Below are 20,872 nucleotides of genomic sequence, written 5' to 3' on the forward strand. Positions count from 1 at the left end.
TTTTTAGGTAAAAAACGTCAATAAATGAATAAGGGCCGTGGGCGGCCGTAGAATAAAAAAAAAATATCGACAATTTGGTGTTTTTTTGCGCGTAAACCGTTTTAGGGACCCGTCTGACAATGCGTGTAAAGTTTCAGAGTCAAAAAATAAATCCTTCACCACGAAAACTTACAAAACATTATTTTTCAAAAAAGTGGTTTTTACCGTACTTAGGTGGTTTAAATTTGGATTTTCGGCAATTTTCTGATATAGGAGGAAGGTCCGACGGTCCCTTGTACAGTTTCCAAGTTTTTAGAGTCATCTCGTGTACGCTTCCGCCTTAAAATACGTAAAATTAGATTTTTAGGTGAAAAACGTCAATAAATGAACAGGGGCCGTGGGCGGCCGTAGAATAAAAAAAAATATCGACAATTTGGTGTTTTTTTGCGCGTAAACCGTTTTAGGGACCCGTCTGACAATGCGTGTAAAGTTTCAGAGTCGAAAAATAAATCCTTCACCACGAAAACTTACAAAACATTATTTTTCAAAAAAGTGGTTTTTACCGTACTTAGGTGGTTTAAATTTGAATTTTCGGCAATTTTCTGATATAGGAGGAAGGTCCGACGGTCCCTTGTACAGTTTCCAAGTTTTTAGAGTCATCGCGTGTACGCTTCCGCCTTAAAAATACGTAAAATTAGATTTTTAGGTAAAAAACGTCAATAAATGAATAAGGGCCGTGGGCGGCCGTAGAATAAAAAAAAATATCGACAATTTGGTGTTTTTTTGCGCGTAAACCGTTTTAGGGACCCGTCTGACAATGCGTGTAAAGTTTCAGAGTCGAAAAATAAATCCTTCACCACGAAAACTTACAAAACATTATTTTTCAAAAAAGTGGTTTTTACCGTACTTAGGTGGTTTAAATTTGGATTTTCGGCAATTTTCTGATATAGGAGGAAGGTCCGACGGTCCCTTGTACAGTTTCCAAGTTTTTAGAGTCATCTCGTGTACGCTTCCGCCTTAAAAATACGTAAAATTAGATTTTTAGGTGAAAAACGTCAATAAATGAACAGGGGCCGTGGGCGGCCGTAGAATAAAAAAAAAATATCGACAATTTGGTGTTTTTTTGCGCGTAAACCGTTTTAGGGACCCGTCTGACAATGCGTGTAAAGTTTCAGAGTCGAAAAATAAATCCTTCACCACGAAAACTTACAAAACATTATTTTTCAAAAAAGTGGTTTTTACCGTACTTAGGTGGTTTAAATTTGGATTTTCGGCAATTTTCTGATATAGGAGGAAGGTCCGACGGTCTCTTGTACAGTTTCCAAGTTTTTAGAGTCATCTCGTGTACGCTTCCGCCTAAAAAATACGTGAAATTAGATTCGTATTTGAAAAACGTCAATAAATGAACAGGGCCGTGGGCGGCCGTAGAATAAAAAAAAATATCGACAATTTGGTGTTTTTTTGCGCGTAAACCGTTTTAGGGACCCGTCTGACAATGCGTGTAAAGTTTCAGAGTCAAAAAATAAATCCTTCACCACGAAAACTTACAAAACATTATTTTTCAAAAAAGTGGTTTTTACCGTACTTAGGTGGTTTAAATTTGGATTTTCGGCAATTTTCTGATATAGGAGGAAGGTCCGACGGTCCCTTGTACAGTTTCCAAGTTTTTAGAGTCATCTCGTGTACGCTTCCGCCTTAAAAATACGTGAAATTAGATTTTTAGTTGAAAAACGTCAATAAATGAACAGGGGCCGTGGGCGGCCGTAGAATAAAAAAAAATATCGACAATTTGGTGTTTTTTTGAGCGTAAACCGTTTTAGGGACCCGTCTGACAATGCGTGTAAAGTTTCAGAGTCGATAAATAAATCCTTCACCACGAAAACTTACAAAACATAATTTTTCAAAAAAGTGGTTTTTACCGTACTTAGGTGGTTTAAATTTGAATTTTCGGCAATTTTCTGATATAGGAGGAAGGTCCGACGGTCCCTTGTACAGTTTCCAAGTTTTTAGAGTCATCGCGTGTACGCTTCCGCCTTAAAAATACGTAAAATTAGATTTTTAGATGAAAAACGGCAATAAATGAACACAGGCCGTGGCCTGCCGTAGTATTAAATAAAAATATCGACTATTTGGTGTTTTTTTGCGCGTAAACCATTTTAGGGACCCGTCTGACAATGCGTGTAATGTTTCAGAGTCGAAAATTAATCCTTCACCACGAAAACTTGCAAACCATTATTTTTCAAAAAAGTGGTTTTTACCGTACTTAGGTGGTTTAAATTTGGATTTTCTGCAATTTTCTGATATAGGAGGAAAGTCCGACGGTCCCTTGTACAGGTTCCAAGTTTTTAGAGTCATCGCGTGTACGCTTCCGCCTTAAAAATACGTAAAATTAGATTTTTAGGTGAAAAACGGCAATAAATGAACACAGGCCGTGGCATGCCGTAGTATTAAATAAAAATATCGACTATTTGGTGTTTTTTTGCGCGTTAACCGTTTTAGGGACCCGTCTGACAATGCGTGTAATGTTTCAGAGTCGAAAATTAAATCCTCCACCACGAAAACTTGCAAACCATTATTTTTCAAAAAAGTGGTTTTTACCGTACTTAGGTGGTTTAAATTTGGATTTTCTGCAATTTTCTGATATAGGAGGAAGGTCCGACGGTCCCTTGTACAGGTTCCAAGTTTTTAGAGTCATCGCGTGTACGCTTCTGCCTTAAAAATACGTAAAATTAGATTTATAGGTGAAAAACGGCAATAAATGAACACAGGCCGTGGCATGCCGTAGTATTAAATAAAAATATCGACTATTTGGTGTTTTTTTGCGCGTAAACCGTTTTAGGGACCCGTCTGACAATGCGTGTAATGTTTCAGAGTCGAAAATTAAATCCTTCACCACGAAAACTTGCAAATCATTATTTTTCAAAAAAGTGGTTTTTACCGTACTTAGGTGGTTTAAACTTGGATTTTCTGCAATTTTCTGATATAGGAGGAAGGTCCGACATTCCCTTGTACAGGTTCCAAGTTTTTAGAGTCATCGCGTGTACGCTTCCGCCTTAAAAATACGTAAAATTAGATTTTTAGATGAAAAACGGCAAAAAATGAACACAGGCCGTGGCCTGCCGTAGTATTAAATAAAAATATCGACTATTTGGTGTATTTTTGCGCGTAAACCATTTTAGGGACCCGTCTGACAATGCGTGTAATGTTTCAGAGTCGAAAATTAATTCCTTCACCACGAAAAATTGCAAACCATTATTTTTCAAAAAAGTGGTTTTTACCGTACTTAGGTGGTTTAAATTTGGATTTTCTGCAATTTTCTGATATAGGAGGAAAGTCCGACGGTCCCTTGTACAGGTTCCAAGTTTTTAGAGTCATCGCGTGTACGCTTCCGCCTTAAAAATACGTAAAATTAGATTTTTAGGTGAAAAACGGCAATAAATGAACACAGGCCGTGGCATGCCGTAGTATTAAATAAAAATATCGACTATTTGGTGTTTTTTTGCGCGTAAACCGTTTTAGGGACCCGTCTGACAATGCGTGTAATGTTTCAGAGTCGAAAATTAAATCCTCCACCACGAAAACTTGCAAACCATTATTTTTCAAAAAAGTGGTTTTTACCGTACTTAGGTGGTTTAAATTTGGATTTTCTGCAATTTTCTGATATAGGAGGAAGGTCCGACGGTCCCTTGTACAGTTTCCAAGTTTTTAGAGTCATCGCGTGTACGCTTCCGCCTTAAAAATACGTAAAATTAGATTTTTAGATGAAAAACGGCAATAAATGAACACAGGCCGTGGCCTGCCGTAGTATTAAATAAAAATATCGACTATTTGGTGTTTTTTTGCGAGTAAACCGTTTTAGGGACCCTTCTGATAATGCGTGTAAAGTTTCAGATTCGATAAATAAATCCTTAACCGCGAAAACTTGCAAACCATTATTTTTCAAAAAAGTGGTTTTTACCGTACTTAGGTGGTTTAAATTTGGATTTTCTGCAATTTTCTGATATAGGAGGAAAGTCCGACGGTCCCTTGTACAGGTTCCAAGTTTTTAGAGTCATCGCGTGTACGCTTCCGCCTTAAAAATACGTAAAATTAGATTTTTAGGTGAAAAACGGCAATAAATGAACACAGGCCGTGGCCTGCCGTAGTATTAAATAAAAATATCGACTATTTGGTGTTTTTTTGCGAGTAAACCGTTTTAGGGACCCTTCTGATAATGCGTGTAAAGGTTCAGATTCGAAAAATAAATCCTTAACCGCGAAAACTTGCAAACATATATTTTTCAAAAAAGTGGTTTTTACCGTACTTAGGTGGTTTAAACTTGGATTTTCTGCAATTTTCTGATATAGGAGGAAGGTCCGACGGTCCCTTGTACAGTTTCCAAGTTTTTAGAGTCATCGCGTGTACGCTTCCGCCTTAAAAATACGTAAAATTAGATTTTTAGGTGAAAAACGGCAATAAATGAACACAGGCCGTGGCCTGCCGTAGTATTAAATAAAAATATCGACTATTTGGTGTTTTTTTGCGCGTAAACCGTTTTAGGGACCCGTCTGACAATGCGTGTAATGTTTCAGAGTCGAAAAATTAAATCCTTCACCACGAAAACTTGCAAACCATTATTTTTCAAAAAAGTGGTTTTTACCGTACTTAGGTGGTTTAAATTTGGATTTTCTGCAATTTTCTGATATAGGAGGAAGGTCCGACGGTCCCTTGTACAGTTTCCAAGTTTTTAGAGTCATCGCGTGTACGCTTCCGCCTTAAAAATACGTAAAATTAGATTTTTAGATGAAAAACGGCAATAAATGAACACAGGCCGTGGCCTGCCGTAGTATTAAATAAAAATATCGACTATTTGGTGTATTTTTGCGCGTAAACCATTTTAGGGACCCGTCTGACAATGCGTGTAATGTTTCAGAGTCGAAAATTAATTCCTTCACCACGAAAACTTGCAAACCATTATTTTTCAAAAAAGTGGTTTTTACCGTACTTAGGTGGTTTAAATTTGGATTTTCTGCAATTTTCTGATATAGGAGGAAGGTCCGACGGTCCCTTGTACAGGTTCCAAGTTTTTAGAGTCATCGCGTGTACGCTTCCGCCTTAAAAATACGTAAAATTAGATTTTTAGGTGAAAAACGGCAATAAATGAACACAGGCCGTGGCATGCCGTAGTATTAAATAAAAATATCGACTATTTGGTGTTTTTTTGCGCGTAAACCGTTTTAGGGACCCGTCTGACAATGCGTGTAATGTTTCAGAGTCGAAAATTAAATCCTCCACCACGAAAACTTGCAAACCATTATTTTTCAAAAAAGTGGTTTTTACCGTACTTAGGTGGTTTAAATTTGGATTTTCTGCAATTTTCTGATATAGGAGGAAGGTCCGACGGTCCCTTGTACAGTTTCCAAGTTTTTAGAGTCATCGCGTGTACGCTTCCGCCTTAAAAATACGTAAAATTAGATTTTTAGATGAAAAACGGCAATAAATGAACACAGGCCGTGGCCTGCCGTAGTATTAAATAAAAATATCGACTATTTGGTGTATTTTTGCGCGTAAACCATTTTAGGGACCCGTCTGACAATGCGTGTAATGTTTCAGAGTCGAAAATTAATTCCTTCACCACGAAAAATTGCAAACCATTATTTTTCAAAAAAGTGGTTTTTACCGTACTTAGGTGGTTTAAATTTGGATTTTCTGCAATTTTCTGATATAGGAGGAAAGTCCGACGGTCCCTTGTACAGGTTCCAAGTTTTTAGAGTCATCGCGTGTACGCTTCCGCCTTAAAAATACGTAAAATTAGATTTTTAGGTGAAAAACGGCAATAAATGAACACAGGCCGTGGCATGCCGTAGTATTAAATAAAAATATCGACTATTTGGTGTTTTTTTGCGCGTTAACCGTTTTAGGGACCCGTCTGACAATGCGTGTAATGTTTCAGAGTCGAAAATTAAATCCTCCACCACGAAAACTTGCAAACCATTATTTTTCAAAAAAGTGGTTTTTACCGTACTTAGGTGGTTTAAATTTGGATTTTCTGCAATTTTCTGATATAGGAGGAAGGTCCGACGGTCCCTTGTACAGTTTCCAAGTTTTTAGAGTCATCGCGTGTACGCTTCCGCCTTAAAAATACGTAAAATTAGATTTTTAGATGAAAAACGGCAATAAATGAACACAGGCCGTGGCCTGCCGTAGTATTAAATAAAAATATCGACTATTTGGTGTTTTTTTGCGAGTAAACCGTTTTAGGGACCCTTCTGATAATGCGTGTAAAGTTTCAGATTCGATAAATAAATCCTTAACCGCGAAAACTTGCAAACCATTATTTTTCAAAAAAGTGGTTTTTACCGTACTTAGGTGGTTTAAATTTGGATTTTCTGCAATTTTCTGATATAGGAGGAAGGTCCGACAGTCCCTTGTACAGGTTCCAAGTTTTTAGAGTCATCGCGTGTACGCTTCCGCCTTAAAAATACGTAAAATTAGATTTTTAGATGAAAAACGGCAATAAATGAACACAGGCCGTGGCCTGCCGTAGTATTAAATAAAAATATCGACTATTTGGTGTATTTTTGCGCGTAAACCATTTTAGGGACCCGTCTGACAATGCGTGTAATGTTTCAGAGTCGAAAATTAATTCCTTCACCACGAAAAATTGCAAACCATTATTTTTCAAAAAAGTGGTTTTTACCGTACTTAGGTGGTTTAAATTTGGATTTTCTGCAATTTTCTGATATAGGAGGAAGGTCCGACGGTCCCTTGTACAGGTTCCAAGTTTTTAGAGTCATCGCGTGTACGCTTCCGCCTTAAAAATACGTAAAATTAGATTTTTAGGTGAAAAACGGCAATAAATGAACACAGGCCGTGGCATGCCGTAGTATTAAATAAAAATATCGACTATTTGGTGTTTTTTTGCGCGTAAACCGTTTTAGGGACCCGTCTGACAATGCGTGTAATGTTTCAGAGTCGAAAATTAAATCCTCCACCACGAAAACTTGCAAACCATTATTTTTCAAAAAAGTGGTTTTTACCGTACTTAGGTGGTTTAAATTTGGATTTTCTGCAATTTTCTGATATAGGAGGAAGGTCCGACGGTCCCTTGTACAGTTTCCAAGTTTTTAGAGTCATCGCGTGTACGCTTCCGCCTTAAAAATACGTAAAATTAGATTTTTAGATGAAAAACGGCAATAAATGAACACAGGCCGTGGCCTGCCGTAGTATTAAATAAAAATATCGACTATTTGGTGTTTTTTTGCGAGTAAACCGTTTTAGGGACCCTTCTGATAATGCGTGTAAAGTTTCAGATTCGATAAATAAATCCTTAACCGCGAAAACTTGCAAACCATTATTTTTCAAAAAAGTGGTTTTTACCGTACTTAGGTGGTTTAAATTTGGATTTTCTGCAATTTTCTGATATAGGAGGAAGGTCCGACGGTCCCTTGTACAGGTTCCAAGTTTTTAGAGTCATCGCGTGTACGCTTCCGCCTTAAAAATACGTAAAATTAGGTTTTTAGGTGAAAAACGGCAATAAATGAACACAGGCCGTGGCCTGCCGTAGTATTAAATAAAAATATCGACTATTTGGTGTTTTTTTGCGCGTAAACCGTTTTAGGGACCCGTCTGACAATGCGTGTAATGTTTCAGAGTCGAAAATTAAATCCTCCACCACGAAAACTTGCAAACCATTATTTTTCAAAAAAGTGGTTTTTACCGTACTTAGGTGGTTTAAATTTGGATTTTCTGCAATTTTCTGATATAGGAGGAAAGTCCGACGGTCCCTTGTACAGTTTCCAAGTTTTTAGAGTCATCGCGTGTACGCTTCCGCCTTAAAAATACGTAAAATTAGATTTTTAGATGAAAAACGGCAATAAATGAACACAGGCCTTGGCCTGCCGTAGTATTAAATAAAAATATCGACTATTTAGTGTTTTTTTGCGAGTAAACCGTTTTAGGGACCCTTCTGATAATGCGTGTAAAGTTTCAGATTCGATAAATAAATCCTCCACCACGAAAACTTGCAAACCATTATTTTTCAAAAAAGTGGTTTTTACCGTACTTAGGTGGTTTAAACTTGGATTTTCTGCAATTTTCTGATATAGGAGAAGGTCCGACGGTCCCTTGTACAGTTCCAAGTTTTTAGAGTCATCGCGTGTACGCTTCCGCCTTAAAAATACGTAAAATTAGATTTTTAGGTGAAAAACGGCAATAAATGAACACAGGCCGTGGCCTGCCGTAGTATTAAATAAAAATATCGACTATTTGGTGTTTTTTTGCGCGTAAACCGTTTTAGGGACCCGTCTGACAATGCGTGTAATGTTTCAGAGTCGAAAATTAAATCCTCCACCACGAAAACTTGCAAACCATTATTTTTCAAAAAAGTGGTTTTTACCGTACTTAGGTGGTTTAAACTTGGATTTTCTGCAATTTTCTGATATAGGAGGAAGGTCCGACGGTCCCTTGTACAGTTTCCAAGTTTTTAGAGTCATCGCGTGTACGCTTCCGCCTTAAAAATACGTAAAATTAGATTTTTAGGTGAAAAACGGCAATAAATGAACACAGGCCGTGGCCTGCCGTAGTATTAAATAAAAATATCGACTTTTTGGTGTTTTTTTGCTAGTAAACCGTTTTAGGGACCCTTCTGATAATGCGTGTAAAGTTTCAGATTCGAAAAATAAATCCTTAACCGCGAAAACTTGCAAACATTATTTTTCAAAAAAGTGGTTTTTACCGTACTTAGGTGGTTTAAATTTGGATTTTCTGCAATTTTCTGATATAGGAGGAAGGTCCGACGGTCCCTTGTACAGTTTCCAAGTTTTTAGAGTCATCGCGTGTACGCTTCCGCCTTAAAAATACGTAAAATTAGATTTTTAGATGAAAAACGGCAATAAATGAACACAGGCCGTGGCCTGCCGTAGTATTAAATAAAAATATCGACTATTTGGTGTTTTTTTGCGCGTAAACCGTTTTAGGGACCCGTCTGACAATGCGTGTAATGTTTCAGAGTCGAAAATTAATCCTTCACCACGAAAACTTGCAAACCATTATTTTTCAAAAAAGTGGTTTTTACCGTACTTAGGTGGTTTAAATTTGGATTTTCTGCAATTTTCTGATATAGGAGGAAGGTCCGACGGTCCCTTGTACAGGTTCCAAGTTTTTAGAGTCATCGCGTGTACGCTTCCGCCTTAAAAATACGTAAAATTAGATTTTTAGGTGAAAAACGGCAATAAATGAACACAGGCCGTGGCCTGCCGTAGTATTAAATAAAAATATCGACTATTTGGTGTTTTTTTGCGCGTAAACCGTTTTAGGGACCCGTCTGACAATGCGTGTAATGTTTCAGAGTCGAAAATTAAATCCTCCACCACGAAAACTTGCAAACCATTATTTTTCAAAAAAGTGGTTTTTACCGTACTTAGGTGGTTTAAATTTGGATTTTCTGCAATTTTCTGATATAGGAGGAAGGTCCGACGGTCCCTTGTACAGTTTCCAAGTTTTTAGAGTCATCGCGTGTACGCTTCCGCCTTAAAAATACGTAAAATTAGATTTTTAGATGAAAAACGGCAATAAATGAACACAGGCCGTGGCCTGCCGTAGTATTAAATAAAAATATCGACTATTTGGTGTTTTTTTGCGCGTAAACCGTTTTAGGGACCCGTCTGACAATGCGTGTAATGTTTCAGAGTCGAAAATAAATCCTTCACCACGAAAACTTGCAAACCATTATTTTTCAAAAAAGTGGTTTTTACCGTACTTAGGTGGTTTAAATTTGGATTTTCTGCAATTTTCTGATATAGGAGGAAGGTCCGACGGTCCCTTGTACAGGTTCCAAGTTTTTAGAGTCATCGCGTGTACGCTTCCGCCTTAAAAATACGTAAAATTAGATTTTTAGGTGAAAAACGGCAATAAATGAACACAGGCCGTGGCCTGCCGTAGTATTAAATAAAAATATCGACTATTTGGTGTTTTTTTGCGCGTAAACCGTTTTAGGGACCCTTCTGATAATGCGTGTAAAGTTTCAGAGTCGAAAATAAATCCTTAACCGCGAAAACTTGCAAACCATTATTTTTCAAAAAAGTGGTTTTTACCGTACTTAGGTGGTTTAAATTTGGATTTTCTGCAATTTTCTGATATAGGAGGAAGGTCCGACGGTCCCTTGTACAGTTTCCAAGTTTTTAGAGTCATCGCGTGTACGCTTCCGCCTTAAAAATACGTAAAATTAGATTTTTAGGTGAAAAACGGCAATAAATGAACACAGGCCGTGGCCTGCCGTAGTATTAAATAAAAATATCGACTATTTGGTGTTTTTTTGCGCGTAAACCGTTTTAGGGACCCGTCTGACAATGCGTGTAATGTTTCAGAGTCGAAAATTAAATCCTTCACCACGAAAACTTGCAAACCATTATTTTTCAAAAAAGTGGTTTTTACCGTACTTAGGTGGTTTAAATTTGGATTTTCTGCAATTTTCTGATATAGGAGGAAGGTCCGACGGTCCCTTGTACAGGTTCCAAGTTTTTAGAGTCATCGCGTGTACGCTTCCGCCTTAAAAATACGTAAAATTAGATTTTTAGGTGAAAAACGGCAATAAATGAACACAGGCCGTGGCCTGCCGTAGTATTAAATAAAAATATCGACTATTTGGTGTTTTTTGCGCGTAAACCGTTTTAGGGACCCGTCTGACAATGCGTGTAATGTTTCAGAGTCGAAAATTAAATCCTCCACCACGAAAACTTGCAAACCATTATTTTTCAAAAAAGTGGTTTTTACCGTACTTAGGTGGTTTAAATTTGGATTTTCTGCAATTTTCTGATATAGGAGGAAGGTCCGACGGTCCCTTGTACAGTTTCCAAGTTTTTAGAGTCATCGCGTGTACGCTTCCGCCTTAAAAATACGTAAAATTAGATTTTTAGATGAAAAACGGCAATAAATGAACACAGGCCGTGGCCTGCCGTAGTATTAAATAAAAATATCGACTATTTGGTGTTTTTTTGCGCGTAAACCGTTTTAGGGACCCGTCTGACAATGCGTGTAAAGTTTCAGAGTCGAAAATAAATCCTTCACCACGAAAACTTGCAAACCATTATTTTTCAAAAAAGTGGTTTTTACCGTACTTAGGTGGTTTAAATTTGGATTTTCTGCAATTTTCTGATATAGGAGGAAGGTCCGACGGTCCCTTGTACAGGTTCCAAGTTTTTAGAGTCATCGCGTGTACGCTTCCGCCTTAAAAATACGTAAAATTAGATTTTTAGGTGAAAAACGGCAATAAATGAACACAGGCCGTGGCCTGCCGTAGTATTAAATAAAAATATCGACTATTTGGTGTTTTTTTGCGCGTAAACCGTTTTAGGGACCCGTCTGACAATGCGTGTAATGTTTCAGAGTCGAAAATTAAATCCTCCACCACGAAAACTTGCAAACCATTATTTTTCAAAAAAGTGGTTTTTACCGTACTTAGGTGGTTTAAATTTGGATTTTCTGCAATTTTCTGATATAGGAGGAAGGTCCGACGGTCCCTTGTACAGTTTCCAAGTTTTTAGAGTCATCGCGTGTACGCTTCCGCCTTAAAAATACGTAAAATTAGATTTTTAGGTGAAAAACGGCAATAAATGAACACAGGCCGTGGCCTGCCGTAGTATTAAATAAAAATATCGACTATTTGGTGTTTTTTTGCGCGTAAACCGTTTTAGGGACCCGTCTGACAATGCGTGTAATGTTTCAGAGTCGAAAATTAAATCCTTCACCACGAAAACTTGCAAACCATTATTTTTCAAAAAAGTGGTTTTTACCGTACTTAGGTGGTTTAAATTTGGATTTTCTGCAATTTTCTGATATAGGAGGAAGGTCCGACGGTCCCTTGTACAGGTTCCAAGTTTTTAGAGTCATCGCGTGTACGCTTCCGCCTTAAAAATACGTAAAATTAGATTTTTAGGTGAAAAACGGCAATAAATGAACACAGGCCGTGGCCTGCCGTAGTATTAAATAAAAATATCGACTATTTGGTGTTTTTTTGCGCGTAAACCGTTTTAGGGACCCTTCTGACAATGCGTGTAATGTTTCAGATTCGAAAATAAATCCTTCACCGCGAAACTTGCAAACCATTATTTTTCAAAAAAGTGGTTTTTACCGTACTTAGGTGGTTTAAATTTGGATTTTCTGCAATTTTCTGATATAGGAGGAAGGTCCGACGGTCCCTTGTACAGGTTCCAAGTTTTTAGAGTCATCGCGTGTACGCTTCCGCCTTAAAAATACGTAAAATTAGATTTTTAGGTGAAAAACGGCAATAAATGAACACAGGCCGTGGCCTGCCGTAGTATTAAATAAAAATATCGACTATTTGGTGTTTTTTTTGCGCGTAAACCGTTTTAGGGACCCGTCTGACAATGCGTGTAATGTTTCAGAGTCGAAAATTAAATCCTTCACCACGAAAACTTGCAAACCATTATTTTTCAAAAAAGTGGTTTTTACCGTACTTAGGTGGTTTAAATTTGGATTTTCTGCAATTTTCTGATATAGGAGGAAGGTCCGACGGTCCCTTGTACAGGTTCCAAGTTTTTAGAGTCATCGCGTGTACGCTTCCGCCTTAAAAATACGTAAAATTAGATTTTTAGGTGAAAAACGGCAATAAATGAACACAGGCCGTGGCCTGCCGTAGTATTAAATAAAAATATCGACTATTTGGTGTTTTTTTGCGCGTAAACCGTTTTAGGGACCCGTCTGACAATGCGTGTAATGTTTCAGAGTCGAAAATTAAATCCTTCACCACGAAAACTTGCAAACCATTATTTTTCAAAAAAGTGGTTTTTACCGTACTTAGGTGGTTTAAATTTGGATTTTCTGCAATTTTCTGATATAGGAGGAAGGTCCGACGGTCCCTTGTACAGTTTCCAAGTTTTTAGAGTCATCGCGTGTACGCTTCCGCCTTAAAAATACGTAAAATTAGATTTTTAGGTGAAAAACGGCAATAAATGAACACAGGCCGTGGCCTGCCGTAGTATTAAATAAAAATATCGACTATTTGGTGTTTTTTTGCGCGTAAACCGTTTTAGGGACCCTTCTGATAATGCGTGTAAGTTTCAGAGTCGAAAATAAATCCTTCACCACGAAAACTTGCAAACCATTATTTTTCAAAAAAGTGGTTTTTACCGTACTTAGGTGGTTTAAATTTGGATTTTCTGCAATTTTCTGATATAGGAGGAAGGTCCGACGGTCCCTTGTACAGGTTCCAAGTTTTTAGAGTCATCGCGTGTACGCTTCCGCCTTAAAAATACGTAAAATTAGATTTTTAGGTGAAAAACGGCAATAAATGAACACAGGGCCGTGGCCTGCCGTAGTATTAAATAAAAATATCGACTATTTGGTGTTTTTTTGCGCGTAAACCGTTTTAGGGACCCGTCTGACAATGCGTGTAATGTTTCAGAGTCGAAAATTAAATCCTTCACCACGAAAACTTGCAAACCATTATTTTTCAAAAAAGTGGTTTTTACCGTACTTAGGTGGTTTAAATTTGGATTTTCTGCAATTTTCTGATATAGGAGGAAGGTCCGACGGTCCCTTGTACAGTTTCCAAGTTTTTAGAGTCATCGCGTGTACGCTTCCGCCTTAAAAATACGTAAAATTAGATTTTTAGGTGAAAAACGGCAATAAATGAACACAGGCCGTGGCTGCCGTAGTATTAAATAAAAATATCGACTATTTGGTGTTTTTTTGCGCGTAAACCGTTTTAGGGACCCGTCTGACAATGCGTGTAATGTTTCAGAGTCGAAAATTAAATCCTTCACCACGAAAACTTGCAAACCATTATTTTTCAAAAAAGTGGTTTTTACCGTACTTAGGTGGTTTAAATTTGGATTTTCTGCAATTTTCTGATATAGGAGGAAGGTCCGACGGTCCCTTGTACAGTTTCCAAGTTTTTAGAGTCATCGCGTGTACGCTTCCGCCTTAAAAATACGTAAAATTAGATTTTTAGGTGAAAAACGGCAATAAATGAACACAGGCCGTGGCCTGCCGTAGTATTAAATAAAAATATCGACTATTTGGTGTTTTTTTGCGCGTAAACCGTTTTAGGGACCCGTCTGACAATGCGTGTAATGTTTCAGAGTCGAAAATTAAATCCTTCACCACGAAAACTTGCAAACCATTATTTTTCAAAAAAGTGGTTTTTACCGTACTTAGGTGGTTTAAATTTGGATTTTCTGCAATTTTCTGATATAGGAGGAAGGTCCGACGGTCCCTTGTACAGTTTCCAAGTTTTTAGAGTCATCGCGTGTACGCTTCCGCCTTAAAAATACGTAAAATTAGATTTTTAGGTGAAAAACGGCAATAAATGAACACAGGCCGTGGCCTGCCGTAGTATTAAATAAAAATATCGACTATTTGGTGTTTTTTTGCGCGTAAACCGTTTTAGGGACCCGTCTGACAATGCGTGTAATGTTTCAGAGTCGAAAATTAAATCCTTCACCACGAAAACTTGCAAACCATTATTTTTCAAAAAAGTGGTTTTTACCGTACTTAGGTGGTTTAAATTTGGATTTTCTGCAATTTTCTGATATAGGAGGAAGGTCCGACGGTCCCTTGTACAGGTTCCAAGTTTTTAGAGTCATCGCGTGTACGCTTCCGCCTTAAAAATACGTAAAATTAGATTTTTAGGTGAAAAACGGCAATAAATGAACACAGGCCGTGGCCTGCCGTAGTATTAAATAAAAATATCGACTATTTGGTGTTTTTTTGCGCGTAAACCGTTTTAGGGACCCGTCTGACAATGCGTGTAATGTTTCAGAGTCGAAAATTAAATCCTTCACCACGAAAACTTGCAAACCATTATTTTTCAAAAAAGTGGTTTTTACCGTACTTAGGTGGTTTAAATTTGGATTTTCTGCAATTTTCTGATATAGGAGGAAGGTCCGACGGTCCCTTGTACAGTTTCCAAGTTTTTAGAGTCATCGCGTGTACGCTTCCGCCTTAAAAATACGTAAAATTAGATTTTTAGGTGAAAAACGGCAATAAATGAACACAGGCCGTGGCCTGCCGTAGTATTAAATAAAAATATCGACTATTTGGTGTTTTTTTGCGCGTAAACCGTTTTAGGGACCCGTCTGACAATGCGTGTAATGTTTCAGAGTCGAAAATTAAATCCTTCACCACGAAAACTTGCAAACCATTATTTTTCAAAAAAGTGGTTTTTACCGTACTTAGGTGGTTTAAATTTGGATTTTCTGCAATTTTCTGATATAGGAGGAAGGTCCGACGGTCCCTTGTACAGGTTCCAAGTTTTTAGAGTCATCGCGTGTACGCTTCCGCCTTAAAAATACGTAAAATTAGATTTTTAGGTGAAAAACGGCAATAAATGAACACAGGCCGTGGCCTGCCGTAGTATTAAATAAAAATATCGACTATTTGGTGTTTTTTTGCGCGTAAACCGTTTTAGGGACCCGTCTGACAATGCGTGTAATGTTTCAGAGTCGAAAATTAAATCCTTCACCACGAAAACTTGCAAACCATTATTTTTCAAAAAAGTGGTTTTTACCGTACTTAGGTGGTTTAAATTTGGATTTTCTGCAATTTTCTGATATAGGAGGAAGGTCCGACGGTCCCTTGTACAGTTTCCAAGTTTTTAGAGTCATCGCGTGTACGCTTCCGCCTTAAAAATACGTAAAATTAGATTTTTAGGTGAAAAACGGCAATAAATGAACACAGGCCGTGGCCTGCCGTAGTATTAAATAAAAATATCGACTATTTGGTGTTTTTTTGCGCGTAAACCGTTTTAGGGACCCGTCTGACAATGCGTGTAATGTTTCAGAGTCGAAAATTAAATCCTTCACCACGAAAACTTGCAAACCATTATTTTTCAAAAAAGTGGTTTTTACCGTACTTAGGTGGTTTAAATTTGGATTTTCTGCAATTTTCTGATATAGGAGGAAGGTCCGACGGTCCCTTGTACAGTTTCCAAGTTTTTAGAGTCATCGCGTGTACGCTTCCGCCTTAAAAATACGTAAAATTAGATTTTTAGGTGAAAAACGGCAATAAATGAACACAGGCCGTGGCCTGCCGTAGTATTAAATAAAAATATCGACTATTTGGTGTTTTTTTGCGCGTAAACCGTTTTAGGGACCCGTCTGACAATGCGTGTAATGTTTCAGAGTCGAAAATTAAATCCTTCACCACGAAAACTTGCAAACCATTATTTTTCAAAAAAGTGGTTTTTACCGTACTTAGGTGGTTTAAATTTGGATTTTCTGCAATTTTCTGATATAGGAGGAAGGTCCGACGGTCCCTTGTACAGGTTCCAAGTTTTTAGAGTCATCGCGTGTACGCTTCCGCCTTAAAAATACGTAAAATTAGATTTTTAGGTGAAAAACGGCAATAAATGAACACAGGCCGTGGCCTGCCGTAGTATTAAATAAAAATATCGACTATTTGGTGTTTTTTTGCGCGTAAACCGTTTTAGGGACCCGTCTGATAATGCGTGTAAAGTTTCAGAGTCGAAAATAAATCCTTCACCACGAAAACTTGCAAACCATTATTTTTCAAAAAAGTGGTTTTTACCGTACTTAGGTGGTTTAAATTTGGATTTTCTGCAATTTTCTGATATAGGAGGAAGGTCCGACGGTCCCTTGTACAGTTCCAAGTTTTTAGAGTCATCGCGTGTACGCTTCCGCCTTAAAAATACGTAAAATTAGATTTTTAGGTGAAAAACGGCAATAAATGAACACAGGCCGTGGCCTGCCGTAGTATTAAATAAAAATATCGACTATTTGGTGTTTTTTTGCGCGTAAACCGTTTTAGGGACCCGTCTGACAATGCGTGTAATGTTTCAGAGTCGAAAATTAAATCCTCCACCACGAAAACTTGCAAACCATTATTTTTCAAAAAAGTGGTTTTTACCGTACTTAGGTGGTTTAAATTTGGATTTTCTGCAATTTTCTGATATAGGAGGAAGGTCCGACGGTCCCTTGTACAGTTTCCAAGTTTTTAGAGTCATCGCGTGTACGCTTCCGCCTTAAAAATACGTAAAATTAGATTTTTAGATGAAAAACGGCAATAAATGAACACAGGCCGTGGCCTGCCGTAGTATTAAATAAAAATATCGACTATTTGGTGTTTTTTTGCGCGTAAACCGTTTTAGGGACCCGTCTGACAATGCGTGTAATGTTTCAGAGTCGAAAATTAAATCCTTCACCACGAAAACTTGCAAACCATTATTTTTCAAAAAAGTGGTTTTTACCGTACTTAGGTGGTTTAAATTTGGATTTTCTGCAATTTTCTGATATAGGAGGAAGGTCCGACGGTCCCTTGTACAGGTTCCAAGTTTTTAGAGTCATCGCGTGTACGCTTCCGCCTTAAAAATACGTAAAATTAGATTTTTAGGTGAAAAACGGCAATAAATGAACACAGGCCGTGGCCTGCCGTAGTATTAAATAAAAATATCGACTATTTGGTGTTTTTTTGCGCGTAAACCGTTTTAGGGACCCGTCTGACAATGCGTGTAAAGTTTCAGAGTCGAAAATAAATCCTTCACCACGAAAACTTGCAAACCATTATTTTTCAAAAAAGTGGTTTTTACCGTACTTAGGTGGTTTAAATTTGGATTTTCTGCAATTTTCTGATATAGGAGGAAGGTCCGACGGTCCCTTGTACAGGTTCCAAGTTTTAGAGTCATCGCGTGTACGCTTCCGCCTTAAAAATACGTAAAATTAGATTTTTAGGTGAAAAACGGCAATAAATGAACACAGGCCGTGGCCGGCCGTAGTATTAAATAAAAATATCGACTATTTGGTGTTTTTTTGCGCGTAAACCGTTTTAGGGACCCGTCTGACAATGCGTGTAATGTTTCAGAGTCGAAAATTAAATCCTCACCACGAAAACTTGCAAACATTATTTTTCAAAAAAGTGGTTTTTACCGTACTTAGGTGGTTTAAATTTGGATTTTCTGCAATTTTCTGATATAGGAGGAAGGTCCGACGGTCCCTTGTACAGTTTCCAAGTTTTTAGAGTCATCGCGTGTACGCTTCCGCCTTAAAAATACGTAAAATTAGATTTTTAGATGAAAAACGGCAATAAATGAACACAGGCCGTGGCCTGCCGTAGTATTAAATAAAAATATCGACTATTTGGTGTTTTTTTGCGCGTAAACCGTTTTAGGGACCCGTCTGACAATGCGTGTAATGTTTCAGAGTCGAAAATTAAATCCTTCACCACGAAAACTTGCAAACCATTATTTTTCAAAAAAGTGGTTTTTACCGTACTTAGGTGGTTTAAATTTGGATTTTCTGCAATTTTCTGATATAGGAGGAAGGTCCGACGGTCCCTTGTACAGTTTCCAAGTTTTTAGAGTCATCGCGTGTACGCTTCCGCCTTAAAAATACGTAAAATTAGATTTTTAGGTGAAAAACGGCAATAAATGAACACAGGCCGTGGCCTGCCGTAGTATTAAATAAAAATATCGACTATTTGGTGTTTTTTTGCGCGTAAACCGTTTTAGGGACCCGTCTGACAATGCGTGTAATGTTTCAGAGTCGAAAATTAAATCCTTCACCACGAAAACTTGCAAACCATTATTTTTCAAAAAAGTGGTTTTTACCGTACTTAGGTGGTTTAAATTTGGATTTTCTGCAATTTTCTGATATAGGAGGAAGGTCCGACGGTCCCTTGTACAGGTTCCAAGTTTTTAGAGTCATCGCGTGTACGCTTCCGCCTTAAAAATACGTAAAATTAGATTTTTAGGTGAAAAACGGCAATAAATGAACACAGGCCGTGGCCTGCCGTAGTATTAAATAAAAATATCGACTATTTGGTGTTTTTTTGCGCGTAAACCGTTTTAGGGACCCGTCTGACAATGCGTGTAATGTTTCAGAGTCGAAAATTAAATCCTTCACCACGAAAACTTGCAAACCATTATTTTTCAAAAAAGTGGTTTTTACCGTACTTAGGTGGTTTAAATTTGGATTTTCTGCAATTTTCTGATATAGGAGGAAGGTCCGACGGTCCCTTGTACAGGTTCCAAGTTTTTAGAGTCATCGCGTGTACGCTTCCGCCTTAAAAATACGTAAAATTAGATTTTTAGGTGAAAAACGGCAATAAATGAACACAGGCCGTGGCCTGCCGTAGTATTAAATAAAAATATCGACTATTTGGTGTTTTTTTGCGCGTAAACCGTTTTAGGGACCCGTCTGACAATGCGTGTAATGTTTCAGAGTCGAAAATTAAATCCTTCACCACGAAAACTTGCAAACCATTATTTTTCAAAAAAGTGGTTTTTACCGTACTTAGGTGGTTTAAATTTGGATTTTCTGCAATTTTCTGATATAGGAGGAAGGTCCGACGGTCCCTTGTACAGTTTCCAAGTTTTTAGAGTCATCGCGTGTACGCTTCCGCCTTAAAAATACGTAAAATTAGATTTTTAGGTGAAAAACGGCAATAAATGAACACAGGCCGTGGCCTGCCGTAGTATTAAATAAAAATATCGACTATTTGGTGTTTTTTTGCGCGTAAACCGTTTTAGGGACCCGTCTGACAATGCGTGTAATGTTTCAGAGTCGAAAATTAAATCCTTCACCACGAAAACTTGCAAACCATTATTTTTCAAAAAAGTGGTTTTTACCGTACTTAGGTGGTTTAAATTTGGATTTTCTGCAATTTTCTGATATAGGAGGAAGGTCCGACGGTCCCTTGTACAGTTTCCAAGTTTTTAGAGTCATCGCGTGTACGCTTCCGCCTTAAAAATACGTAAAATTAGATTTTTAGGTGAAAAACGGCAATAAATGAACACAGGCCGTGGCCTGCCGTAGTATTAAATAAAAATATCGACTATTTGGTGTTTTTTGCGCGTAAACCGTTTTAGGGACCCGTCTGACAATGCGTGTAATGTTTCAGAGTCGAAAATTAAATCCTTCACCACGAAAACTTGCAAACCATTATTTTTCAAAAAAGTGGTTTTTACCGTACTTAGGTGGTTTAAATTTGGATTTTCTGCAATTTTCTGATATAGGAGGAAGGTCCGACGGTCCCTTGTACAGTTTCCAAGTTTTTAGAGTCATCGCGTGTACGCTTCCGCCTTAAAAATACGTAAAATTAGATTTTTAGATGAAAAACGGCAATAAATGAACACAGGCCGTGGCCTGCCGTAGTATTAAATAAAAATATCGACTATTTGGTGTTTTTTTGCGCGTAAACCGTTTTAGGGACCCGTCTGACAATGCGTGTAATGTTTCAGAGTCGAAAATTAAATCCTTCACCACGAAAACTTGCAAACCATTATTTTTCAAAAAAGTGGTTTTTACCGTACTTAGGTGGTTTAAATTTGGATTTTCTGCAATTTTCTGATATAGGAGGAAGGTCCGACGGTCCCTTGTACAGTTTCCAAGTTTTTAGAGTCATCGCGTGTACGCTTCCGCCTTAAAAATACGTAAAATTAGATTTTTAGATGAAAAACGGCAATAAATGAACACAGGCCGTGGCCTGCCGTAGTATTAAATAAAAATATCGACTATTTGGTGTTTTTTTGCGCGTAAACCGTTTTAGGGACCCGTCTGACAATGCGTGTAATGTTTCAGAGTCGAAAATTAAATCCTTCACCACGAAAACTTGCAAACCATTATTTTTCAAAAAAGTGGTTTTTACCGTACTTAGGTGGTTTAAATTTGGATTTTCTGCAATTTTCTGATATAGGAGGAAGGTCCGACGGTCCCTTGTACAGTTTCCAAGTTTTTAGAGTCATCGCGTGTACGCTTCCGCCTTAAAAATACGTAAAATTAGATTTTTAGGTGAAAAACGGCAATAAATGAACACAGGCCGTGGCCTGCCGTAGTATTAAATAAAAATATCGACTATTTGGTGTTTTTTTGCGCGTAAACCGTTTTAGGGACCCGTCTGACAATGCGTGTAATGTTTCAGAGTCGAAAATTAAATCCTT

Source organism: Rhopalosiphum maidis, chromosome 1 (genome assembly GCF_003676215.2).
Source record: "Rhopalosiphum maidis isolate BTI-1 chromosome 1, ASM367621v3, whole genome shotgun sequence".
In the NCBI taxonomy this organism is placed as follows: domain Eukaryota; kingdom Metazoa; phylum Arthropoda; class Insecta; order Hemiptera; family Aphididae; genus Rhopalosiphum; species Rhopalosiphum maidis.